General features: G+C 44.2%; 1 pseudogene across 1 annotated transcript; it reads left to right on the top strand.

Annotated features, from left to right (window-relative positions):
* The first annotated feature begins 3,801 nt into the window (after positions 1–3,801).
* Positions 3,802–27,163, top strand: LOC143289907 (tubulin beta-4B chain-like; annotated as a pseudogene). The gene is made up of 8 exons (XR_013056291.1): positions 3,802–3,971; positions 8,395–8,503; positions 11,032–11,259; positions 13,632–13,759; positions 17,390–17,570; positions 19,168–19,440; positions 24,120–24,320; positions 25,448–27,163. The product of XR_013056291.1 is annotated as a tubulin beta-4B chain-like (transcript).
* Positions 27,164–27,411: the final 248 nt, after the last annotated feature.

Here is a 27,411-nt window from a genome sequence, read left to right as displayed (position 1 = left end):
CTCTCTCTCTCTCTCTCTCTCTCTCTCTCTCTCTCTCTCTCTCTCACTTCTTTCGAATATTGAAAAAAAAAAAGAGCAGAAATAATGACAAGTACTCGGTCTATCATTAATTAACTCCATGACTGCTGCTGATCATTGCGTAATTATGTTAACGTTGTCATGTGGCACTGGTATCAATCATTTCATCATGGTTTACCGGCCTAGGGGTTAACGTTGTCATGTGACACTGATATCAATCATTTCAGCATGGTTTACCAGCCTAGGGGTTAACGTTGTCATGTGACACTGATATCAATCATTCCAGTATGGTTTACCGGCCTAGGGGTTAACGTTGTCATGTGACACTGATAACAATCTTTTAATCATGGTTTACCAGTCTAGGGGTTAACGTTGTCATGTGGCACTGATATCAATCATTTCATCATGGTTTACCAGTCTAGGGGTTAACGTTGTCATGTGACACTGATATCAATCATTTCAGCACGGTTTACCAGTCTAGGGGTTAACGTTGTCATGTGACACTGATATCAATCATTTCAGCATGGTTTACCAGTCTAGGGGTTAACGTTGTCATGTGACACTAATATCAATCATTTCAGCATGGTTTACCGGTCTAGGGGTTAACGTTGTCATGTGACACTGATATCAATCATTTCAGCATGGTTTACCAGTCTAGGGGTTAACGTTGTCATGTGACACTGATACCAATCATTTCAGCATGGTTTACCGGCCTAGGGGTTAACGTTGTCATGTGACACTGATATCAATCATTTCAGCACAGTTTACCAGTCTAGGGGTTAACGTTGTCATGTGACACTGCTATCAATCATTTCAGCATGGTTTACCGGTCTTGCGGTTAACGTTGTCATGTGACACTGATACCAATCATTTCAGCATGGTTTACCTGCCTAGGGGTTAACGTTAACATGTGACACTGATATCAATCATTTCAGCATGGTTTACCTGCCTAGGGGTTAACGTTGTCATGTGACACTGATATCAATCATTTCAGCATGGTTTACCGGTCTAGGGGTTAACGTTGTCACGTGACACTGATATCAATCATTTCATCATGGTTTACCAGTCTAGGGGTTAACGTTGTCACGTGACACTTATATCAATCATTTCAGCATGGTTTACCGGCCTAGGGGTTAACGTTGTCATGTGACACTGATATCAATCATTTCAGCATGGTTTACCGTCCTAGGGGTTAACGTTGTCATGTGACACTGATATCAATAATTTCATCACGGGTTACCAGTCTAGGGGTTAACGTTGTCATGTCACACTGAGAGGGAGGAAGGAGGGGGATTTGGAGGGGGGGGGAGACGGAGGGGGGCAGGAGGTGTTCAATTTTCGCTCCTTTTTATTTCTATTTTTTATATATTTTATTTTTTTAGTTTGTTGCGCTCCATCAGTTTTGGTATACTTCATCAAATTTGTTTCGCCCTAACTCGAACGACCGGTTTTGTAGAATACTTGTTGGATCATGTTGTGTCTGCGTTTTTTTTTGTGTGTGTGTATTTGTTTCTGTCTGTCTGTCTTTTTTTTTATGTCTCTCTTTACCTCAACCTCTCACACACACACACACACACACGCGCGCGCGCGCGCGCGCGCGCTCTCTCTCTCTCTATCTTTCTTTCTCTCTTTATCTTTCTCTCTCTCTCTCCTATCTTTCTCTATCTTTCTCTCTCTCTCTATTTCTCTTTCCCTTTCTCTACCTTTCTCTCTCTCTCTCCGTCTCTCTCTCTTTCTCTGTGTGTCTCTCTCTGTCTCTCTCTCTGTGTGTCTGTGTGTGTGTGTCTCTGTCTCTGTCTGTCTGTCTCTCTCTGTCTGTCTGTCTCTCTCTCTCTCCTCTCCCCCCCCCCCCCCCTCTCTCTCTCTCTCTAGTTTCAACCCCTTTTCGGGCTTCTGACAACCCGCTGTGTGGTTCAAGGGATTCACAACAAATTACTGTCGCCACGTCTGTCGCGATGGAAACGGATCTGCATGGGTGGTTCACTTTCTGTGTCGCACAGGTCTGTTCGTCTGGGGTGAAAGCTTGTATAACAACTTGTGTGGTGCAGTGGTTAGGACAAGTATCATCATCGTCGTCGTCGTCATCGTCGTCAGCAAACCCCACTACCATTACTACCATTACCATCAGCATCAACAGCATCAGCAGCAACAACACTTGACGTAGAACCACAGCTTGCTTGTATCAACAGTTCAGCTGGCATGCAGTAGTATGTATTTGTATTTGTATTTCTTTTTATCACAACAGATTTCTCTGTGTGAAATTCGGGCTGCTCTCCCCAGGGAGAGCGCGTCGCTACACTACAGCGGCCACCCACCCCCCACCCCCACCCCCCACCCCCTTTTTTTTCTTCCTGCGTGCAGTTTTATTTCTTTTTCCTATCGAAGTGGGTTTTTCTACAGATTTTTACAAGGAACAACCCTTTTGCTGCCGTGGGTTCTTTTACGTGTACTAAGTGCATGCTGCACACGGGACCTCGGTTTTGTCATCTCATCCGAATGACATGACTAGCGTCCAGACCACCACTCAAGGTCTAGTGGAGGTGGGAGAAAATATCGGCAGCTGAGCCGTGATTCGAACCAGCGCGCTCAGATTCTCTCGCTTCCTAAGCGGACGTGTTACCTCTAGGCCATCACTCCACAGGTGGTGGAGAACATCAGTGGAGGCAAACTGCTGTCCCGACTATCTGGGCTGGAATATGATCATCGTGGACTGAGAGTGTCTTGCCCAAGTTACATCCCCACTCTCTCGGCCTGGTCGTGTTCGACTATGGTGACCATCAGAATAGCAGAGGAGGTAACTGCTGTCACGACTACGGCGCTGCCTACAGCGGAGAGTGTCTTGCCCAAGTCACATCCCTACTCTCTCGGCCTGGTCGTGTTCGACTATGGGGACCATCAGAATAGCAGAGGAGGTAACTGCTGTCACGTATACGGCGCTGCCTACAGCGGAGAGTGTCTTGCCCAAGTCACACCCCCACTCTCTCGGCCAAAAGGGTTTTAGGACAGTCAGCGTTTGGGGATAGGCCCCAAGGCTGCAGAACTGAGAGTCAGTGAAATGTTGGCTTCATGATTTGAGAGTTAGAGTCTTTCACACACACACACACACACACGCACGCACGCACGCGCACGCACGCACACGCACGCACGCACACGCACGCACGCACACACACACACACACACACACTAAACGAAGCTGTGAATGATGAATTCCCATTGCAGTGGAGACACCCTTGATTCTATCTACAGCACTCAGATTGCTGTTCGCTCAGCTGTGAACTTTTGTCAGTCTCTCTGATATAAGCCCAGTGAGCCAGGCCTAGGTAGCAGTAGTGAAACACCACCACCTTCATCACTGTCAATCGTAACAGTAAAAAAAAAAAAAAGATGTAATCGTAATTGTTACAGTAGCACCAGCAACCGAAACACTTCTAATTCTCCCCTCTCTCTCTCTTTCATTCGCGCGCGCGTGCGCACACACACACACACACACCACTCAAACAGCCACCACCACACACATACACAACCCCCACAACCCTCCTCATCCCCACCCACCCACCCCTTCATACACTACCACCACCACTACCACCACATCCGCCACCACATCCACATCCACACCCACAAAACTTTCACAACAAGCGGAGGAGGAGAACCCAAAACTAAACTGTACCCATGTTTGGTAACCAAGGTCACCAACAAACAGAACAACATGCAACAACCTCGCCCCACAAAGCTTTATTTTTAACAGCAACACAACCGAGCGCTCCAAGCCAGTTGTCAGTGAACGTCACAGCAGAGCAGAGCTAGAGAGGCGAGACAGACGTGAAAGCGTACGCTTTTTTTTAAGAGAGAAGAAACCAGTCCACTTACGAAACCGCAACTTCCTACCCATCATCACCATGAGAGAAATCGTTCATGTTCAGACTGGCCAGTGCGGCAACCAGATTGGTGCTAAGGTGAGTTAGTTGACTGAATTGATTATCCAACATTCAGCTGTTACTATAGATTGACGTAAGTTTACAGATAGGCCAACAGTAAAGTGAAAGTGTGCATTATCAATGGTTTCTCCATTGCAATGGGAAATCATTTACAGCTTAAGTCTTTTTGTGAAGGACTATGACTCTCAAACTGGGAGGAAAAAAATTGCACTGGCTCTTGGTGCTGCAGCCTTTGGGGGCTAGTTGGACTTTGGGAACCATAACCAAACGCCAACTGTCCTAAAACCCTCTAGGCCGAGAGAATGGGGATGCAACTTGGGCAAGACACTCTCCAATCAAATTCTAGCTCAGATAGTCGGGACAGCAGTTGCCTTCTCTGCTCTTCTGATGGTCATAGTCGAACACGACTATTATACTTACATACATTGATGATTAATGATGATGATGATAATGATGATGATGATCTTCATCATCATACAAAAAATTTGACGGGTGCAATAGCCGAGTGGTTAAAGCGTTGGACTTTGAACCCTGGTTTGAATCTCGGTGACGGCGCCTGGTGAGTAAAAGGTGGAGATTTTTCCGATCCCCCAGGTCAACATTATATGCAGGCCTGCAAGTCCCTGAACCTTCTTGGTGTGTAAATGCGCGCCGATTATGGAGTGGTGTTAATTTAATATAACTATGAAACATTAGCTCGATTCTTGTTGATGTGGGTTTTTTGTAGTTGTTGTTTTGGTTTGGGTTTGTTTTTGTTGTTGTTGTTGTTGTTATTGTTGTTTGTTTGGTTGGTTGATTTTTTTGTTGTTTTGTGGGGCTCTGTTTTTCAGTTCGCTGTTTATTCAATCCAGGATCTCGTACAAACTCTCTTGTTTCAAACTCGTACAAACTCTCTTGTTTCAGTGCCTCACATCTCTCTGGCCCTCATATCTCTCTGATCAGTATTATTCGTCAGTAATACGCATACAGAAATCTCCGTTCTTCAAAAGCTTAACTCCTCAAAAAACAAATAATACAAACAATTCAAAACGTCGTTGATTGTATAATGATGATAATGATAATAATCATATCAATAATAATAATAATAATAACGATCATAATGATCGCCTTGTAATCTCTTTTGAAAACCTCTGACTTTTTTTTTTTTTTTTTTTAGGTGTGTATAATTATTATTCTTGGGCTGTATTCAAGAGACCATCGTGCCTACGGTTAAATGCGTGCCTGCTGGTAATCTGCCTGAGGCAAGGCAAACTGCCCGAGGGTTAGCAATATCCGGTATAAGAAACACAAAAACCTACCTGTGGTTCTACAAACCTCGAAGGCAACTTACCCTTACTATCTGCCAAGGTGACAGGCCACAAAGCAGAGGTTAATATGGTTAACCCTTTTGTTGCGGTGGTTATTTTAAGGGAAAACAGGCTTTTTGCAGAGAGACTGTGTCTTGAATATGGCCTCTGGTAGTTTGATTTTATCCTTTGTCCGCTTGGCAGTCAAAATTGACGTATCGAGACTGGCAGACGTCATTATATTGTGTGTGAATTACGTATGTAGCTGTGAAGTGGTGCACCTGCAGACGATAGATTTGGAATGCCCGAAGTTTCCAGATCATTGAAATTCGTTCATTCCAGAGGAATATTTGAATCCAGACTCCGTTGTTTTAGTTCATTTTTGCAATTAGCTGTAAAGCTGGGGGGATGATGTGTCAGAATGTGAAAGTGGCCCCTAGATTTGACAAGTTGCTGACTCTAAACAATGCTTCACCACTGAAGCTTTTTCTTTTTTTCTTTTTCTTCTTTTTTTTTTTTTTTTTTTTTTTTTGTCCCAGTTTCTTTTTCTTCTTTTTTTCCCACACAGGCGCAGTGCGAAATAAAAGAGCATGCGCAGAAGGGAATCCCCTGGATTTTTATTTATAGATCACGGGTTAGCTGCCTGAGTGCGCTTTTGTGTGTCTTGAATACGAAGATAACCTGGCCTTCAAGACGAACTGTAACCGCGGGTCCCTGCCCTGCCAAGGGTAACTTGCCTTCAAGCAAAATGATTTTGGTCTTGAATACGGCCCCTGCTGCACGAATTATTACCACACGACATAACCTTAGAACACACGATTAACTCCAATCAAATAAGTGGAAGTAGTACCAACCTCTACCTCAAATGAACTTGGAATTAGGACCAAACATCACCTGGAAGTAACTGACCTTTGCATCTTATCTGTGTAGAGACTGTTCGTGAAAAGGAATTTTTTTTTAGATTGGTTTTAATTATGTGGAGTGATGGCCTAGAGGTAACGCGTCCGCGTAGGAAGCGATAGAATCTGAGCACGCTGGTTCGAATCACGGCTCAGCCGCCGATATTTTCTCCCCCTCCACTAGACCTTGAGTGGTGGTCTGGACGCAAGTAATTCGGAAAACCGAGGTCCCGTGTGCAGCATGCACTTAGCGCACGTAAAAGAACCCACGGCAACAAAAGGGTTGCTCCTGGCAAAATTCTGTAGAAAAATCCACTTTGATATGAAAAACAAATGTTTTTTTTTTAACTGCACGCAGGAAAAAATACAAAAAATGGGTGGCGCTGTAGTGTAGCGACGCGATCTCCCTGGGGAGAGCAGCCCGAATTTCACGTCGAGAAATCTGTTGTGATAAAAAGAAATACAAATACAAACACAAATACAAATAATTAAAGGGCTCGAAAGACTGTGACAGACTGAACAGGGCAGTGAATTCCAGGATTTTTGCAACTGAAGAACTTACAGCTCCCCATCCTCGATTCTTCTCTCTGTTGAATTAAATTTGGGAAAGCGAAAGAGTCACGGGATCTCAGCTTATCGTTTCACCAGAAAGACTGGCACCCAGTTCAGCTGAGTGGAAGGGGGAGTAAAAAATAAAAAAATTTTAAAAAATTTAAAAAATCCCGGACCGCGCGGTAGATAATCATTTGGGTTTTTGTTGTTGTTGTTGTTGTTTGTTTGTTTTTTTTCTTTTATCACAACAGATTTCTCTGTGTGACATTCGGGCTGATCTCCCCAGGGAGAGCGCGTCGCTATACTACAGCGCCACCCTTTTTTTTTTCTTTTTCTTTTTTCTTTTTTTGTATTTTTTCCTGTGTGCAGTCTTATTTGTTTTTCCTATCGAAGTGGATTTTTCTTCAGAATTTTGCCAGGAACAACCCTTTTGTTGCCGTGGGTTCTTTTACGTGCGCTAGAGAGAGAGAGAGAGAGAGAGAGAGAGAGAGAGAGAGAGAGATTAAAAACACAAACAAGACACAAGAGAGAAACAGACATTATCGGTATGGTGTGACTCTAACCCTTCACCGCTCTTCACATCCCATCCCCTATCCCCCACCCAGCCCCAACCCCCATCCCCCCCCCCCCACACACACACCACCACCAGCCCTCCCCTCCTGCCACCCACCCTCCTTCCCCTCCCAACCAAGGGGTGAGGGAAGTGGAAGGAATTGGAAGAGCGAGGGTAGGTAGGCAGGGGTAGGTGAGTTGTAGGAGTAATGAGGGGGGTTGGGGGGAGGGGAGGGGGGGAATAGAGGTGAGGAAGCAGTGGAGGGGATGGGGGGGGGGGGTGGAGAAAGCGAGGGAGTGGGTGGACTAGGAGATAAGTCGAGCGTAAAAAGTAAAAGAGGTAGGTGGGTGGTAGGTAGTCCTTACACACCCATCTTTTTTTTTTCTTTTTTTTCGGGGGGTGGGGGTGTGGAGGGGGGGCGGGCTTTATCATTACTGATTAAAGGGTGGTTGCCATCATAATACTGCACTGCTGCTGTGATCAACGTCATGTTCTTATAGAACTGTTAGTCGGTTTGTGGAGAATGGGGTGAGGTGGTGGGGGTGGGGGGGGGAGGGAACGAGTTGGGAGGGTGTGTGTATGTGTGTGTGTGTGTGTGTGTGTGTGTGTGTTCGTTCTTTTGTTTGACGTGTTTTCGCCTTTAATGATATTAGACAGGGATTGGGGGGACTGCTTGGGAGGTGTGTGCGTGTGTGTGTGATATGTGTGTGTGTGTGTGTGTGTGTGTGTGTGTGTGTTTGTGTGTGTGTGAGTGTGCGCGCGCGCGCGTGCGTGTATGTGTGAGAAAGTGAGTATGTGTTTTTGTATGTGTATGTGCCTATGTGTGTGTTCATACATAGTACACACGCACGCACGCACGCACGCACTCACACTCACACACACATCACACTAATCCCTCTGTTCCCATACACCCCCATCGCCCGCATACACACACTTTCTATCTATTTATCTGTCACACACACACACATACACATCACATCACATCACATCACATCACATCACACAAATCCCCCCCATCCCCAAACACCCCGATCGCCCTCATAAACACACACTCTATCACACACACACACACACACACACACACAACAACAACAACAACAACAACAACAACAACAACAACTCAGGCTGCTGTTATGTATGCGTGGTTCCAGTTCTGGGAGGTGATCTCCGATGAGCATGGCATTGATCCCACTGGCACGTACCATGGGGACTCCGACCTGCAGCTGGAGCGTATCAACGTCTACTACTGTGAGGCCACAGGTCAGTGTTCAATGTGTCATACTGAGAAGAAGAACAAGAACTTGCGCAACAGCGTTGGACTTTCAATCTGAGGGTCCCGGGTTTGAATCTCGGTAACGGCGCCTGGTGGGTAAAGGGTGGAGTGGAGATTTTTCCGATCCCCCAGGTCAACATAATTATGTGCAGACCTGCTAGTGCTTTAACCCGCTTCCTGTGTATACGCACGCAGAAGATCAAATACGCTCGTTAAAGATCCTGTAACCCATGTCAGTGTTCGGTGGGTTGTGGAGACACGAAAATACCCAGCATGCATGAACCACGACAGAGTCATCGGCAAGTCGATGTTGGTCGTGTAACGGAAAGAAGACAAGAAGAAGAAGAAGAAGAAGATGATGATGATGATGATGATGATGATGATGATAATGATGATGATGAACTGAGAAGAAGAAGAAGATGAGGAGGAGGAGGAGGAGGAAGAAGAAGTCGCCAGTATTTTCTCCCCCTCCACTTGAGATGTGGTCTGGACGCTAATCATTCGGATGAGACGATAAACGGAGGTCCCGTGTACAGCATGAACACGGCGCACGTAAAAGAACCCACGCCAACAAAAGGGCAAAATTCTGTAGAAAAATCACTTCGAAAGGAAAGCAAATAAAGAAAACTGCAGGCAGTAAAATATACACACACAAAAAAAAAAAAAAAAAAAGGTCGCGCTCTCAGTGTAGCGACGCGCTCTTCCTGGGAAGAGCAGCCCGAATTTCACAAAGAAAAATCTGATTTGACAAAAATCAGTAATACAATACAATACAATACAATAAAATACAATACAAGAAATAAAGAAAGAAAGAAAGAATGAAAGAAGAAGAAGATTGACGTACTGAATTGTTAACTTGATGAGCAATGAATCATAAAGGTGTTTTTACAATTCTCCTCATTTAACGAGACACAGAAGACTGACTGATTAAACTGTTAAATTGTCTTGTATTTCTTGTTAAGAAAATAAGTAACCGTGCTTATTTGTCCTTTAAATACGTTGATTTTTGTTTTTTGTTTGTCTGTTTGTTTGTTGGTGCTGTTGTTGTTGGGGTTTTTTGTTGTTTTTTTGTTTTGTTTTGTTTTGTTTTGTTGTTCTTTTTGTGTTTTTTTGCTGCCCCATCATCTGCACCGTTTCAGTGGCATTACTCCCACGCCGCTCATTTAGATTCCCCCATACACGGCCACACCTGGGTTCGTCCGTCGCAGTTCCAGCGTCGGCAGTCCACAGGGAACCATCGATGTTAGGTCGCCAGGAGGCCACACACCAGAGGAGACCCTGCACTGCTGCTGAGTCACTTCGGTGGTGTTCAGTGGTGCCTGTTCTGTTTTAACGTACTTAGGACACCACCTACTAAGCCTCCTGTTGTTGTTTTGTTTTTTCCTATGAATTTTACTAGCACCATGCTTGTACCTGTGTGTGTCTGTGTGTGTTGGTGTGTGTTTGTGTGTCTGTCTTTTTTTATTCTTGTGTATTTCTATTTACACCATATGGATCTCTTTTTTTTTTTTTTTAGTATTACATAGTGTAGACTCTGTTCAGGGCGGGGATTGGATGTTAATGCACACACACACACACACACACACACACACACACACACACACACACACATCATACATGAAACCTGGTGTTTATCTGTTATCCTCAAAAAACAATAATTTTGTCTTGTCTTGTCTTTTCTTGTCGTGTCATGTCTTGCCATGTCTTGTCTCGTCCATCTACCATTACTGACTACACAGCCTTTATCACGGACTGACAAACGCTTACAGGTAAGCCAGCAGCAAAATTGAGAGCCGTGTTGTCAATGGTCCCTCAGTCACAGTGGGAAGTCATTTGCAGCTTGGTTTTTGTGAAGGACTATGACTCTCACACCCGGAGACAAAATTTCACTGGCCTCAGTGCCTGCAGCCTTGAGGGTTAAAAGTTTAGCCTGTTGGGAAGAACCATCCCAACGCTGACTGCTTCTAAAAACCCTCTTGGCCGAGAGAGTGGGGATGTAACTTGGGCAAGACACTCACCACTGTAATAAAATTCTAGCCCAGATTAGTCAAGGAACAGCAGTTGACTCCTCTGCTGTTCTGATGGCCTTCATAGTCGGACATGACTGACAATCACACGGAGTGGAGTGATGGCCTAGAGGTAACGCGTCCGCCTAGGAAGCGAGAGAATCTGAGCACGCTGGTTCAAATCACGGCTCAGCCGCCGATATTTTCTCCCCCTCCACTAGACCTTGAGTGGTGGTCTGGACGCTAGTCATTCGGATGAGACGATAAACCGAGGTCCCGTGTGCAGCATGCACTTAGAACCCACGGCAACAAAAGGGTTGTTCCTGGCAAAATTCTGCAGAAAAATCTACTTTGATAGGAAAAAACAAATAAAACTGCACGCAGGAAAAATACCAAAAAAAATGGGTGGCGCTGTAGTGTAGCGACGCGCTCTCCTCGGGGAGAGCAACCCGAATTTCACACAGAAAAATCTGTTTTGATGAAAAGAAATACAAATACAAACTTCACAGGCGGGAAATACGTCCCACGCAGTGTCTTGGTGGACTTGGAGCCCGGCACTATGGATTCTGTGCGCTCGGGTCCTTTCGGCCAGATCTTCCGGCCCGACAACTTCGTCTTCGGCCAATCAGGAGCCGGCAACAACTGGGCCAAAGGTCACTACACCGAGGGCGCCGAGCTTGTGGATTCCGTGCTGGACGTGACGAGGAAGGAGGCGGAGAGTTGTGACTGTCTCCAAGGTAGGGGTGTGTGTGTTGTGTCGTGTCGTGTCGTGTTGTGTTGTGTTGTGTTGAGTTGTGTTGTGTGTGTGTGTGTGTGTGTGTGTCTGTCTGTCTGTCTGTCAGAGTCTGTGTGTCAGTCTGTGTGTGTGTGTGTGTGTGTGTGTTTTCGTTGTTTTGTTTCACATCTATCCACAATTGTGATTTCCTCCCACCCACCCATACCTCATGTCACCACTATTTTTCCTATTTCTCTATCCTGAATTTGCATCACAAAAAGGTAGGAATAAAATAAAACAACAAACTTCTCAACCAGTAAAAATTACAACACAGAGCTCTGACCTGAACTTTGAACTGTTTCAAACATAAGTTAATTGTCATATTAAACGTCCGTTTCCAATGGAAGCAGATGGAACTGCAGATTTCGTGTATGAATGATGTAAAAATGTTTTCAACTGTTTACATTCACACATCATGTACATGGGGGTAATTGCTTTCTCTCACTTTGTCACTTTGTCTGTCTGTCTGTCTCTCTGTCTCTGTCTGTCTGTCTGTCTGTCTGTCTGTCTCTCTCTCTCTCTCTCTCTCTCTTAAAATTGAGTTTCACAGTTGCATGTAAAGATCTTGCAAGTAGAGCTAAACAAGCATTACTTTGTATTATGTAAAAACTGTCAAGTTTAGAAAATCAGTCTTTTGATCTGTTTATTAAATTGTTTGATTCCCAGGTACAGCCTATTGTACAATACGGAGCAGAATTTTGGGGTCTCTCTAATGCTGCAGTTTGCTGCGAGAATGTTCACTTATTTGCATTGAAAAAAGTTTCTGGGAGTTACCATGAAAATACCTAATGATTTAATTTACGGGGAGACAAAAAGATATCCGATATATCTCAATTCCGCAGTAAGATGTATTCGCTATTGGTTGAAAATAACACAAATGGAGGATTGAAGGTTGCCGAAAAAAGCATTTAACATGTTATATGATTTAGATTAGAGGGGCAAGGTAAACTGGTAAAGATTAGGGTTAAATTATATGAACTGGGATTTGGTTATGTTTGGTTACAGCAGGGGGTAGGGGACATAAAGGGATTTATTAGTGCACTCCGAAGAAGATTAATTGATTGAAAATGGCAAGAATGGTCTTATCATGTTCAAGATAGCGATAGATTTGAGTTTTACAGACAGTTCATTTCTATGCATTCTATTCCTACTTATCTGTCAATGAAAATGGATAAGCATTTGAAATATATCACAACCAGGTTCAGATTAGGAATTTCCGACATGTTTCTTCATCATTATCGTTATCGAAAGCCCAGTGTCTCTGACCTTAATTGTCCTTTATGCAGACGTGCTGAAGAAACCGAACTTCACTTTGTGTTTTTTTGCCCTGCTTTGAATTACCTCAGACATAAGTTGATTCCACAAAAATATTATAGACACCCTACTTAATTTCGACTTGCCATGCTTATGTCATCAACTAACGAAACTATTATAAAACAATTTGCTATTTACTTATTTAATGCTATTAAGGTTCACAGTGTATTCTGTAGTTAATTATTATTAGCTGGCATTATCCAATTTGTTGATTATCATTTGTAGTTTATCATTTACTTTCGTAACTTGTAAGGTTTTGATTTTGAATGTTGGTTCACTGTACTCATTCATAAGGGGCCATGGCCTTTATTGAATAAACTATCCGCATATCTCTCTGTCTCTGTCTCTCTCTCTCTTCCGTTCTGTCTCTGTCTGTCTGTATGTCTGTCTGTCTGTCTCTGTCTCTGTCTCTCTCTCTCTCTCTCTCCCTCTCTCTGTCTATCTATCTCTCTCTCTCTCAAATTACCATTCATGTATCCATGACTATAATATGCATGCTGTACTGATATAATGATCCCCCCTTTGTTTATGTTACTGGTACCGCCTTCGAGGGCTGGATGAAAAAAAAGCATTATTTTGCTTTCTGCATTACCCTCAGAAAATAAAATGTATTCAGTTTATTCAATTCTCTCTCTCTCTCTCTCTCTCTCTCTCTCTCTCTCTCTCTCTCTCTCTCTCTCTCTCTCTCTCTCTCTTCCCTCCGCTCTCTCTCTCTCTCTCTCTCTCTCCTCTCTCTCTCTCTCTCTCTCTCCCTTGATTATTTACCATCACACCCCCGAAAGCGGAGTATGGCTGCCTACATGGCGGGTCAAAAACGGCCATACACGTAAAAGCCCACTCGCGTACACACACGAGTGAACGTGGAAGTTGCAGCCCACGAACGCAGAAGAAGAAGAAGAAGAAGAAAAAGATTTACCATCACCAGATGGGACATTTTAATCGAGACTCCTTCTTCCTCCTTTCTTTTTTTTTTTTTTTTTTTTTTTTTTTTTTTTTTTTTTTTTACCTTGTCTGTCGCAGGCTTCCAGTTGACCCACTCTCTGGGTGGTGGCACTGGGTCTGGCATGGGTACCCTCATCATCTCTAAGATCCGTGAGGAGTACCCAGACAGAATCATGAACACCTTCTCTGTGGTACCTTCCCCCAAGGTGAGTGAGAGAAGGACAGACAGACAGAAAAGACAGACAGACAGGCAGACAGGTACAGATACAAAGAGACAGACAGACAGATAGCTACATGGAGACAGACAATTAGAGACAGACAGATAATAATAATAATAATAATGATAGTATATATGTATATATATATATATATATATATGTGTGTGTGTGTGTGTGTGTGTGTGTGTGTGTGTGTGTGTGTGTGTGTAGAGAGAGAGAGAGAGAGGGGGGGGCAGACTAACAGACAGACAGAGACAGATATATGGAGACTGGCAGTCACAGACAAACAGACGCACAGAGACAAACAGACGCACACAGACAGACAGACACACAGACAGACACACACACACACACACACACACACACACACACAGACAGATACAGATCCACAGAGACAGAGAGAAGCAGACAGACAGAGACAGACAGACAGATAGATAGATACATGGAGACAGGCAATCACAGACGGACAGGCAGACAGATACAGATAAACAAGACAGAGACAAACAAACAGATACAGATAAACAGAGACAGGCAGACAGACATACAGAGACAGACAAACAGGCGCACAGAGACAGACAGACAGACACAGAGACAGACAGACAGACAGACAGGCAGAGACAGACGAATAGACAGACAGATACAGATAAACAGAGACAGACGGAAGCAGACAACAGAGACAGACAGACAGATACATGGAGACAGGCAATCACAGACAGATGAACAGACACAGACAGACAGACAGACAGACAGGCAAACAGACGGACAGAAACATTCAAACAGACAGGCAGACGGATACAGACAGACACAGTCACAGAGACATAGTGAAAGAGACAGATACATGGAGACAGACAGTCACAGAGAGACAGATAGACAGACAGACAGACGGACGGAAACAAAGAGAGGGAGGGAAAAAGGAAAGAGAGAGACGGAGAGGGGAGACAGAGTGAGAGAGAGAGAGAGAGAGAGAGAGAGAGCGGAAGAGAGAGAGGGGGGGGGAGAGGTCGGAGAGGAGACAGAGAGAGAGAGACAGAGAGGAAAGAGTGGGAGAGAGACAGGGAGGAGAGAGTGATAGAGAGAAGAGAGAGAGAGATGGACAGAGAGAGAGAGAGACGTGAATACTGACAGAGACTGAAATAGATTGAGGTGGAGAGAGATGGAGGTCGAGAGAGAGAGATGGAGGCAGAGAGGGAGAGGAGAGAGAGAAAGAGGTAGAGACATGTGGATGCTGACAGACTGAGATACAAGGATTGAGGTAGAGAGAGATGGAGGCAGAGAGGGAGAGGAGAGAGAGAAAGAGGTAGAGACATGTGGATGCTGACAGACTGAGATACAAGGATTGAGGTAGAGACATGTGGATGCTGACAGACTGAGATACAGGGATTGAGGTAGAGAGATGTGGATGCTGACAGACTGAGATACAGGGATTGAGGTAGAGACATGTGGATGCTGACAGACTGAGATACAGGGATTGAGGTAGAGACATGTGGATGTTGACAGACTGAGATACAGGGATTGAGGTAGAGACATGTGGATGCTGACAGACTGAGATACAGGGATTGAGGTAGAGACATGTGGATGCTGACAGACTGAGATACAGGGACTGAGGTAGAGACATGTGGATGCTGACAGACTGAGATACAGGGATTGAGGTAGAGACATGTGGATGCTGACAGACTGAGATACAGGGATTGAGGTAGAGAGATGTGGATGCTGACAGACTGAGATACAGGGATTGAGGTAGAGACATGTGGATGCTGACAGACTGAGATACAGGGATTGAGGTATAGAGATGTGATGAGGCAGAGAGGAGAGATACAGGGATGAGGGTAGAGAGATGTGGATGCTGACAGACTGAGATACAGGGATTGAGGTAGAGACATGTGGATGCTGACAGACTGAGATAGAGGGATTGAAGTAGAGATATGTGGATGCTGACAGACTGAGATAGAGGGATTGAGGTAGAGAGATGTGGATGCTGACAGACTGAGATACAGGGATTGAGGTAGAGACATGTGGATGCTGACAGACTGAGATACAGGGATTGAGGTAGAGACATGTGGATGCTGACAGACTGAGATACAGGGATTGAGGTAGAGACATGTGGATGCTGACAGACTGAGATACAGGGATTGAGGTAGAGAGATGTGGATGCTGACAGACTGAGATACAGGGATTGAGGTAGAGACATGTGGATGCTGACAGACTGAGATACAGGGATTGAGGTAGAGACATGTGGATGCTGACAGACTGAGATACAGGGATTGAGGTAGAGAGATGTGGATGCTGACAGACTGAGATACAGGGATTGAGGTAGAGACATGTGGATGCTGACAGACTGAGATAGAGGGATTCGGGTAGAGAGAGATGGAGGCAGAGAGGGAGAGGAGAGAGAGAGGGGTAGAGAGATGTGGATGCTGACAGACTGAGATAGAGGGATTGAGGACAGACATATGTGGATGCTGACAGACTGAGATAGAGGGATTGAGGTAGAGACATGTGGATGCTGACAGACTGAGATACAGGGATTGAGGTAGAGAGATGTGGATGCTGACAGACTGAGATACAGGGATTGAGGTAGAGACATGTGGATGCTGACAGACTGAGATACAGGGATTGAAGTAGAGAGATGTGGATGCTGACAGACTGAGATACAGGGATTGAGGTAGAGACATGTGGATGCTGACAGACTGAGATAGAGGGATTCAGGTAGAGAGATGTGGATGCTGACAGACTGAGATAGAAGGATTCAGGTAGAGAGATGTGGATGCTGACAGACTGAGATACAGGGATTGGGGTAGAGAGAGATGGATGCAAAGAGAGATGGGGGTAGAGATAAAGATGGAGGTAAAGGGAGAGAGAGGGGGGGGGGCGAGAAGAGATAGAGGGGCGGAGACAGAGAGAGATCTGTTGACCAGTTAAGCGTTGATTCATGATGTCAACAAGCGGATACGCGAATGCGTGAGTGGGGGAGACAGACAGAGACAAATAGATACAGAAAGAAGCAGAGATGCAAACAGTAAGTCAGACAGATAGACAGACAGATAGATAGATAGATAGATAGATTCCTTATGGTTTCCTCGTGTGAAGGAGATCAGGACACGACAAAACGCACTATCAACAGAAAGGTGAACACAGAGAGAGAGGAGAGAGAGAGAGAGAGAGAGAGAGAGAGAGAGAGGAGAAAGAGAGAGAGAGAGGAGAGAGGGGGGAGAGAAAGAGAGAGAGATATATATCCTTGGTTTTCGTAGGAGATAGTATTGAATGAAAGATATTATATTAGCTTTCATTTTATTGGATTTTAATGCATTTACTTGATTGATAATTTTGACTGGTTGTTCCATTTCATTTTATGTTCATACAAACTTCGGGAAGGCTGTTGGTCTATGTGAAGGCCAGGCATGTGTTCCTCTTTTCTTTTCTTTTCTTTTTTTATTTCTTTTTTTTTTTATTAGCAGATGTTAGTGCGGCATAAATGGATTAGCCCACACGATTTGACACCACCTTGAATCTGAAACTGAAACAGAAACTGAAACTTGGTTTTCTCTTGTAACAGAGATCACGACAACCATTTCTCACCACAATCACTGATGATGGGACTGCTTGTCATTAATTTTTCAGGTTTCTGACACCGTGGTGGAGCCATACAACGCCACCCTGTCGGTTCACCAGCTGGTGGAGAACACTGATGAAACCTACTGCATCGACAACGAGGCTCTGTACGACATCTGCTTCCGTACACTGAAACTGACCACCCCCACCTATGGAGATTTGAACCATCTGGTGTCTGCCACCATGTCTGGTACGGAAAAAACACATACACACATACAAGCACGCGCGCATGTGCACGTACACACGCATGCACACACGCGCAGACACATTCACACGCGTGCGCATGCGCACATATACACGCACGCGCACACATTGAAACAAAGAGGGTAATTATGAATCTGGAGCAAAAAGGCTTCGCTTTCTGCTGTCACTTATATCACCTTTTGTCTTTTTTCTTTCTTTCTTTTTTTTTTCGTTCAGAATTTAGTGGTTACTCGAGGCCAATGCAATTCAGCGGGATCAGGTCATTGAGAAGACCTAAGACCTCTGCTTTCGCCGCCTCCTTGATGTCGTCAAAGGGGACACAAAGTAATATAGCATCATGCTCTAAAAACCCTGGGAAATGGCTACATAACTACAGAACCATGTTTTAAACTGAACGTATCCGCGCATTAACCCTTTCACCGCCAAGCTCGCATTTATGCACCAGCGTGGTAGAGGACCCATGTCACTGAAAGGTGACCATTCATTGGTCTGTTATCCATGAACCTACTGCTCTTGATGTTTGGTGGTAGCATAGGGCATATTTTCTATACATCGCAGGGGGAATCTCCAGCTATTCTTAGCCACTGTCTTTTCTGTGTTTATGCCACAAGGGAATTTTGTACTCTAAATTGACTGGCGGTGAAAGGATTAAAGCAAATTTACTGACCTAAAGTATCAGCCTGGCGCAACACAGGCCGCCGCCATATTGGGCTCGGCTCTCCAGAAAGGAAACAGAAAGAGGTTAATTGTGACATCACATAGGCTGTGTACAAACCCAACTTCTAGGATTGGTTGGTGTATAACAACTGTTGGAAAACGATGGATGTTCTGTGATTCAAACTACAGGCCCATGACATTTCAAAAGCGGCAATAGTCAAATTATTGTCTCTGTTGCATGTGCTTTCTTCGGGCACGATGGATCTGGCAAATACGCAGTTTCCACATCAGAACTCACAGCTTTGATCAATGTGTGTTGTTGACGTTTCAGCAGCTTATTTTAACTCTTCTTCCGTAATCTCTGGTTTAGAATTATATGGAACTAAACCAAAATCATTTCCAACACATACCTTGCACAGTTAACTGGGTTGTTTTGGGGGGATTTTCTGTTGTTGTTTTTGTTGGTGGTGGTGCTGTTGTTGTTTGTTTGTTTGTTTTTTCTTGAGGGAAGTCCTTGCACAGTAATTTTCAACATTTTCCTTTCAATCTGCTTCGTAAGTCAGTCAAAAGCGAAAGTGAGTCTCCGAACTTGTGACGTCGGAACCTTATGCAAAATTGCGGTGCCGTGAAAACTCTAAGTGTCACATTCAAATTAGGTCTTCTCAAGATACACATTTCTTTGCTTCAAGAAGTATTGGATAAGCCATAACTACCTAAATTCTATTTATGTAAGCAATAAAGCCAAACCATTTCGTGTCCCCTTTAAGTAGGTGTGGTGGTGAAGTAGCGTATAATAATGTATCAGCCCACGCACCGCTTTAACGGCGCCTGATTGAAAGTGAAAGTGAAACCGAAAGTAAAAAAGTGGAAGTGAAACCGAAAGCAAAAGGTGAAATTCAAACTGAAAGTGAAAATGCACATTGCAGGGGTGACCACCTGTCTCCGCTTCCCTGGACAGCTGAACGCAGACCTGCGCAAGCTGGCTGTTAACATGGTGCCCCTTCCCCCGCCTCCACTTCTTCATGCCTGGCTTCGCTCCCCTGACGTCCCGCGGCTCCCAGCAGTACCGGGCCCTGACGGTGCCGGAGCTGACGCAGCAGATGTTTGACGCCAAGAACATGATGGCCGCCTGCGACCCACGCCATGGCCGTTACCTGACCGTGGCAGCCATCTTCAGGGGCCGTATGTCCATGAAGGAGGTGTGTGTGTGTGTTGTGGGGTGGGTGGGGGGTGTTATTTTGATGGTGATGGTGGTGGTGGTAGTGGTGGTGGTGGTGGGTCTTAAGGTGGTGTTGGTGATGGTGGTGGTGATGGAGGTGGTTGTGGTGATAGTGTGGTGGTGGTGGTTGTGGGTCTTAAGGTGGTGGTGGTGGTGGGTCTTGAGGTGGTGGTGGTGATGGTGGTGGTGACGGCAGTGATTATGGTGATAGTGTGGTGGTGGTGGTGGGTCTTAAGGTGGTGTTGGTGATGGTGGTGGTGATGGTGGTGGTTGTGGTGATAGTGTAGTGGTGGTGGTGGATCTCGAGGTGGTGTTGGTGATGGTGGTGGTGAAGGCGGTGGTTGTGGTGATAGTGTGGTGGTGGTGGTGGTGGGCCTAATGGTGGTGTTGGTGATGGTGGTGGTGAAGGTGGTGGTTGTGGTGATAGTGAGGTGGTGGTGGTGGGTCTTATGGTGGTGTTGGTGATGGTGGTGGTGAAGGTGGTGGTTGTGGTGATAGTGAGGTGGTGGTGGTGGGTCTTATGGTGGTGTTGGTGATGGTGATGGTGAAGGTGGTGGTTGTGGTGATAGTGAGGTGGTGGTGGTGGGTCTTAAAGTGGTGTTGGTGATGGTGATGGAGGTGGTTGTGGTGATAGTGTGGTGGTGGTGGTGGGTCTTAAGGTGGTGTTGATGATGGTATGGTGAAGGCGGTGGTTGTGGTGATAGTGTGGTGGTGTGGTGGTGGGTCCTAATGGTGTGTTGGTATGGTGGTGGTGAAGGTGAGGTGTGGTTGTGGTGATAGTGGGTGGTGGTGGTGGGTCTTAAAGTGGTGTTGTGTGGTGATGGGTGTATGGTGATTGTGGTGGGTTGTGGTGATAGTATGGTGGTGTGGTGATGGTGATGTGATGAGGTGGTGTGGTGATGTGTGGTGGGGTGGTGGTTATGGTGGTGTGGATAGTGGTTTGGGGGATAGTGTGGTGGTGGTGGTGGGTCTTAAGGTGGTGTTGATGATGGTGGTGGTGGTGGAGGTGTCTGTGGTGATAGTGAGGTGGTGGTGGTGGGTCTTAAAGTGGTGTTGGTGATGGTGATGGAGGTGGTTGTGGTGATAGTGTGTTGGTGGTGGTAGAACTTGTGGTGGTGGTGGTGGTGGTAACATCGATCGAGTTGGTGTCGTTTTGTAGCTTGTATCGCGACGCGTAAGTCTGTTTCTCTCTCTCTCTCTCTCTCTCTCTCTCTCTCTCTCTCTCTCTCTCTCTCTACCCGAACGTGTTTGGTTCGAATCTGCTTTTTGTTGAGGAGGAAGGTGGCAGAATGGTTAAGACGCTCATCTGCCAATACAGAGTCCCTGACTGTCTAGGTTCGAATCCCGCTCTCGCCCTGTCTCCCTCGTATGTCTGGAAAAATCGAAGTGAGCGTATAGTCATTCGGGTGAGACTATAAACCGAGGGCCCCTGTACAGCACGCACTTGGCACACTGCAAAAGAACCCATGGCAACGAGAGTGTCGTCATCTGGTAAATCCTGCAGAAGAAATCCACTCTGATAGGTATACAAATATATATGCCCTCACTCAAGGCCTGAGTAAGCGTGTTGCGTTGCACTGCTGATCAGGCATGCATGTGCATAGCGGATGTGATGTAGCGTATATGGATTTGTTCGAACGCAGTGACGCCTCCTTGAGAACCTGAAACTGAAATTGATTGTGGCTTGTTTTTCCTGTTCGCTTGCAGGTGCTGTGATCTTCATGTTGCTGCTGCGGCTGTTATTATTGTGTTATCATTGCTTCAGCTGTTATTCGATTCGTTAGCTACTGCTGTATTTGTATTTGTATTTCTTTTTATCACAACAGATTTCTCTGTGTGAAATTCGGGCTGCTCTCCCCAGGGAGAGCGCGTCGCTACACTCCAGCGCCATCCCTTGTTTTTCTGCGTGCAGTTTTATTTGTTTTTCCTATCGAAGTGGATTTTTTTGTTTACAGAATTTTGCCAGGAACAACCCTTTTGTTGCCGTGGGTTCTTTTACGTGCACTAAGTGCATGCTGCACACGGGACCTCGGTTTATCGTCTCATCCGAATGACTAGGGAAGAAATATCAGCGGCTGAGCCGTGATTCGAACCAGTGCGCTCGGATTCTCTCGTTTCCTAGGCGGACGCGTTACCTCTAGGCCATCACTCCACGGTTACTTCTGTTTTTGTTGATGTTACTACGGTTGTTGCTGCTGTTGCTTATGCTGTTGTGGCTACTTCTGTTATGGTGACTGTTATTATCGTTATTCGCTACACTTATTACTGCTGTTATGGCTTCTTACTGATACCAATGCTGTCATGGCAACTGATGATGCAGACTGCTACTGCCGATGAAAACAACAACAAAGCCCATCTCTCTCTCTCTCTCTCTCTCTCTCTCTCTCTCTCTCTCTCTCTCTCTCTCTCTGTGTGTAAGGCTCTGGATGACATAGCAATGAAAGCACGGAAAGGTGTAATAGAAATATTTAGAACGTTATGGAGACTTGACGATTTCTCGGTTAGTATTTTCTTTAAATTATTTGATTCACAAATAAAACCAATTCTGTTATATGGTTCTGAAATCTGGAGATTAATGCAAATTTCGCTGGTATTGAAGACGAGATACACACTTTATTTTACTGTAAATCTCTTAACGATCTACGACACAAATATATTCCATGTTGGTACACGAAACATCCCTCTGACAAAAGTTTAGAATTTATAATGCATGACACAAAAATCCTTCATGATCTAGGTCGCTTTATTTATCACTCTAATAAACGTCGTGCTGCTTTATTATGATAATGGGCACAACCTGAGTTCTGTTATGTTATACATTTAAAACAACGAACGTACATGTTTAAGCGGACTTGCTCACGATGGAAGGCATTTACCTTTTTGAATTTTCGATTCATGTGTTTGCATGCCCGGTTTTACAAAATCGAGTCTGCGCGCGCGCATGTGTGTGTGTGGGGGGGGGGAGATGTGGGAAGGGGTATGGAGGTGTGGGATGGGGGGTGTGTGTGTGCTCAACATTGTAATGGGTCAGAAGGCCTTCTACAATAAAACATTTCTGAGTTCTGAGTTCTGAGTTCTCTGTGTGTGTGTGTGTCTCTCTCTCCTGATTTCTATAGTTTAATTGTGTAAATAGTTGAATGCTTATTGAATGCCAGTTACGGCAAGGTCTACATATCTTGTTATCGCTTCTCATTCATATGGGGCTATGGCCTTAATGAATAAACCATCTGCGTCTGCGTGTCTCTGTCTGTGTGTGTGTGTGTGTGTGTGTGTGTGTGTGTGTGTCCACCCACCCTCTCTCGCTTTCTCTCTCTCTGTATTTGTACAGAACCATATCATTTTAGGCTAAATATGTTGTTGTCAACAAGAAATGTGACAGGTCTTTTTTTGTCTTTTTTTTTTTTTAATTTAGCTATGTATATTTATGAAACAAACAAGCAAGAGGCTACGCACTGCATTCCCTTAATTAATATTCGTTTGTAGAGCTTACGTATGTTAACTGTTACCTCTGTTAGTGAGAATTATGTCAGTATTATGTTCTTTTGTGTGAGCCCCTTCAGCTGGTATGGTGCCAAGGCCTTATTCTGAATACACGTTCATGTTCATGTTCTCTCTCTCTCTCTCTCTCTCTCTCTCGCCCTGCTTCCTCTGCTTTACCTTTTTTTTTTCTTTTTTTGACTCACTTGCGTAAACAAAGTGAGTCTATGTTTTAACCCGGTGTTCGGTTGTGTGTGTGTGTGTGTGTGTGTGTCCGTGGTAAACTTTAACATTGACATTTTCTCTGCAAATACTTTGTCAGTTGACACCAAATTTGGCATAAAAATAGGAAAAATTCAGTTCTTTCCAATCATCTTGTTTAAAACAATATTGCACCTCTGGGATGGGCACACAAAAATTTTTTTAAAAGCCCAATTATATGCAAACTGCATTACTGTTATATTTATATTTTTTGTATTCTCTAAACTTGGCACTTTGACCTCTTATTCTGAAAAAACAACAAGAGCAGTCATTATTATCATTTTTTTTGTTCAAACAGGAACTTCTTTTGCTAAGCATGGAAGTTTGTTTGTTTTTTTGCAAACGTTTTGGTGCAGATAGTAAAAAAGGGAAATCACTCTGTAATTAATGCTAGGGGACTTAATTTATCACAAGTGAGTCTTGAAGGCCATGCCTCTCTTGTTTAAAATTTATTTGCGCTAAGAGTTGACTTCATCAAGATTTTGCGCCTTATAAATAGTAGCAGTAGTAGTTTTTTTATGTATTTATCTATTATCTTTTTTTTTTCTTTTTTTTTTTTTTTGCTTGTTTTGTGGGTTATTTTGGGGTTTTTTCTTCTTCTTTTTTTCTTTTTTTTTTTTTGGGGGGGGGGTGTTTTTTGTTTGTTTTTTGTTGTTGTTGTTGTTGTTGTTGTTTTTGGGGGGGTTGTTTTTTGTTTTTCTTTTTCTTTTTCTTTTTTTTTTTGGGGGGGGGGGTATATTTTTTTCCCCCTCAAGGCCCGACTAAGCGCGTTGTGTTACGCTGCTGGTCAGGCGTCTGCTTGGCAGATGTGGTGTAGCGTATATATGGATTTGACCGATCGCATTGACGCCGCCTTGAGCTACTCAGTGATACTAGTGATACTGATACTGTCTCCCTTTCCGTCATCGCTGTGTCACTCAGGTGGACGAACAGATGCTGAACGTGCAGAACAAGAACAGCAGCTACTTCGTGGAGTGGATCCCCAACAACGTCAAGACGGCCGTGTGTGACATCCCTCCCAGAGGCCTCAAGATGTCCGCTACCTTCATCGGTAACTCCACAGCCATCCAGGAGCTCTTCAAGCGTGTCTCCGAGCAGTTCACTGCCATGTTCCGTCGCAAGGTCAGTCAGATTAGAGGGTTGTTGTTGTTTTGGGTTGGTTGTTTGTTTGTTTTTTCGTGTGTGTGTGTGTGTGTGTGTGTGTGTGTGTGTGTGTGTGTGTGTGTGTGTGTTTTTTTGTGTGCGTGTTGTGTGTGTGTGTGTGTTTTGTGTGTGTGTGTGTTGTGTGTGTGTGTTGTGTTTTTTGTGTGTGTGTGTTGTGTGTGTGTGTGTTGTGTGTGTTTTTTTGTGTGCGTGTTGTGTGTGTGTGTGTTTTGTGTGTGTGTGTATGTGTGTTGTGTGTGTGTGTGTGTGTGTGTGTGTGTGTGTGTGTGTGTGTGTTGTGTGTATGTGTGTGTTGTGTGTGTGTGTTGTGTGTGTTTTTTGTGTGCGTGTTGTGTGTGTGTGTTGTGTGTGTTTTTTGTGTGCGTGTTGTGTGTGTGTGTGTGTGTGGTTGCGGTGGAAGAAGAGGACTGTGCCCTATACACAGTAGATATAGCTCTCTGTCTCACACAGAATAAAGTACAAGATCAGCACTCCATGTTATAAATGTATTCACAAATCAGCCCCTTCCTATCTCTGTGACTGCCTTCACCTCTACACCCCATCTCGCTCGCTTCGATCGGCTTCGGATCCACTCTGTTTACGCATACCTGGATTCAACCACTCCACTGTCGGCCGCCGTTCTTACTCTGTCTCTGGACCTTGCAATTGGAATGAACTTCCTCTTTCGCTTCGTCAGGTCTCCTCACTCAGCTCTTTCAAGTCTGGCCTTAAAACCCACCTCCTCCCTACCCTGCCTTTTCTTTGTCTTTGGTTTCTCCAATTTTAGAGTTATGCGTGCGTGTGAATGACTGGTGTGAAAGCACTTTGATTTCAGTGTCTCTGCACAAGATTCAGCACTGTATGAATACTTGTTATTATTATTATATGTATTCACAACCCCGGTGGCCATAAAATGCAATAGCCCGACCTTTTTTTCTTTTTTTTTTTTTTTTTTTTTTTTTTTTTTTTTTTGCTTACAGAAGGTTTTAAACCTTAAAGGAAATATACGTCAATTTTCAGGATTTGAATTTTAAAAAAAACAAAAAAACTACTCTATGCTTCCATTCCGATTTATTCTTAACTAAGTTGTTTCCCCCTTTTCGCAGGCCTTCCTCCACTGGTACACAGGGGAGGGAATGGATGAGATGGAGTTCACAGAGGCTGAGTCCAACATGAACGACTTGGTCTCTGAGTACCAGCAGTACCAGGATGCTACTGCAGAAGAGGAAGGGGAGTATGAGGAGGAGGAGGACGAAGAAGAACAAGATGCTCAACAAAAGGAACAGCAACGGAACTAAGCATCAAAGCTGACACCGGCCATACCTGGTCATTTTCGCCAGGGTGGAGTTGTTTTTTTCGTGTGTTTTTTGGTTTTGTTTTGTTTTTTTGTTGTTGTTTTTTTCTGCCTTCCTGCCTTCCTGCCTTCCTTCCTCCGTCCGTCCGATCGCGCGTGGTAAAGAAGCTGGCGCGTGCGAGTGGTGTCACCTGGATAACAAAACAATTTTGCTGAACGAAATCGTTGTTTTCTTTGTTGTTGTTGGTGGTGGTGGTTTTTGATTTGTTTTGGTTTTTTGTGGGTTTTCTTTTTTTCGTTGTTATTTGTTTGTTGTTGGTGGTTTGTTTGTTTTTGTTGGTTTTTTTTTTGTATTTTTGTTTGTTAGTTTGGTTTTTTGGTTGTTTGTTGTCGGGTTGTTGTTGTTTTGTTTGGTTTTTTTGTTGTTGTTGTTGTTTTGGGGGGTTTTGTGTGTGTGTTTTGTTTTTTGGGTTTTTTTTTGTTTTTTTTTTTTTTTGGGGGGGGGGGTTGTTGTTTTTGTTGTTTTGTGTCTGTTTTTTGTGTTTTTTTGTTTGTTTGTTTGTTGTTGTTTTTTGGGGGGCTGTTGTTTTTTTTGTTTGTGACTGTGTGTGTGTGGTTTTTGTGTGTGTGTGTTTGGTTTGTTGTTGTTTTTTGTTGTTGTTTTTAACTCTCTCTCTCTCTCTCTCTCTCTCTCTCTCTCTCTCTCCCTCCCTCTGTTGTTTGAAATGGTTGTTTTCGTTCTTATTGTTGTTCGTTCAGTGGCAGTTAGCAAAATGGTTTGATTTGTTTATTCCGTCTAAAGTGAAATGAAACGATTCCCTTTTCGCTAAATTTGGAGTTGGGCATCTTGTCACGTGATTTTGTTTCTCTCTTTTTTTTTCCCCCGCCACTTTTTGTTTTTCATATTTTGAGAAAACATTAAGCAGCTACCTTTTTTACATCACGCGTGGCCTTATACAAGGTGCGGGGGAAAGGCCTGTCATCATGCCTGCGTTCATTTCAGTCATGACGCTCTGCCTGTTAAGAATGATCAGTAATTAAAGAAGGTGACCGTTTGTTCATTCTTGGTATATCCTCTGTTTAGTACCAAAATGGAATCAAAGTATACCTAGATGTTCGTTGTGCATTTTCAGATATATATGTATAAAAAAAAAAGAAAGAAAAGAAAAAAAGTGAACATTCTAAGAAAGAAAAATTGTTTATCCACTGTTGTTATGCAGTTTTGTAGATTTGTATTGTCAGTGTCTTTTGCTTTATTCTTTCTTTCTTTTCTTTTATCGAAAAACTCTCGAGCATCGGTGTGTGTTTTTTTGTTGTTGGTTTGGGGGTTTTTTTTGGGGGGGGTTTGTTTGTTTTGTTTTTTTTGTGGGTTTTGGGGTTGTTGTTTTTTACTGGATTATCTATCTAGCATGACTCATGGTGATGCTGCGCCTGGTAAAGCAAGAAACTTGTCTCCCTTTGCCTATTTCACAAGATAATGTTTGTCTTTTGTCTTCCTTTCATGAAGTAAAACCTTTGTTCAGCAAAATTCCATGAGTTTGACTGCTTCTCATTTTCTTGTGAATACCATGGTGTACGCTTAATGTACGTGGTGGTGGTGATGGTGTCTGGTGACATTGATTGTTGTGTCGGTGTACGTGTTTTCGTTTTCAATGCACACACACACACACACACACGCACGTGCGCAGAAACACACACACACACACACACACACACACACACACACACACACACACACAAACACACACACACACACACACTGTGACACACACACAC

Source organism: Babylonia areolata, chromosome 14 (genome assembly GCF_041734735.1).
Source record: "Babylonia areolata isolate BAREFJ2019XMU chromosome 14, ASM4173473v1, whole genome shotgun sequence".
In the NCBI taxonomy this organism is placed as follows: domain Eukaryota; kingdom Metazoa; phylum Mollusca; class Gastropoda; order Neogastropoda; family Buccinidae; genus Babylonia; species Babylonia areolata.
Note: the sequence above shows the minus strand (reverse complement) of the source record. Positions and strands in the feature narration are given on the sequence as shown.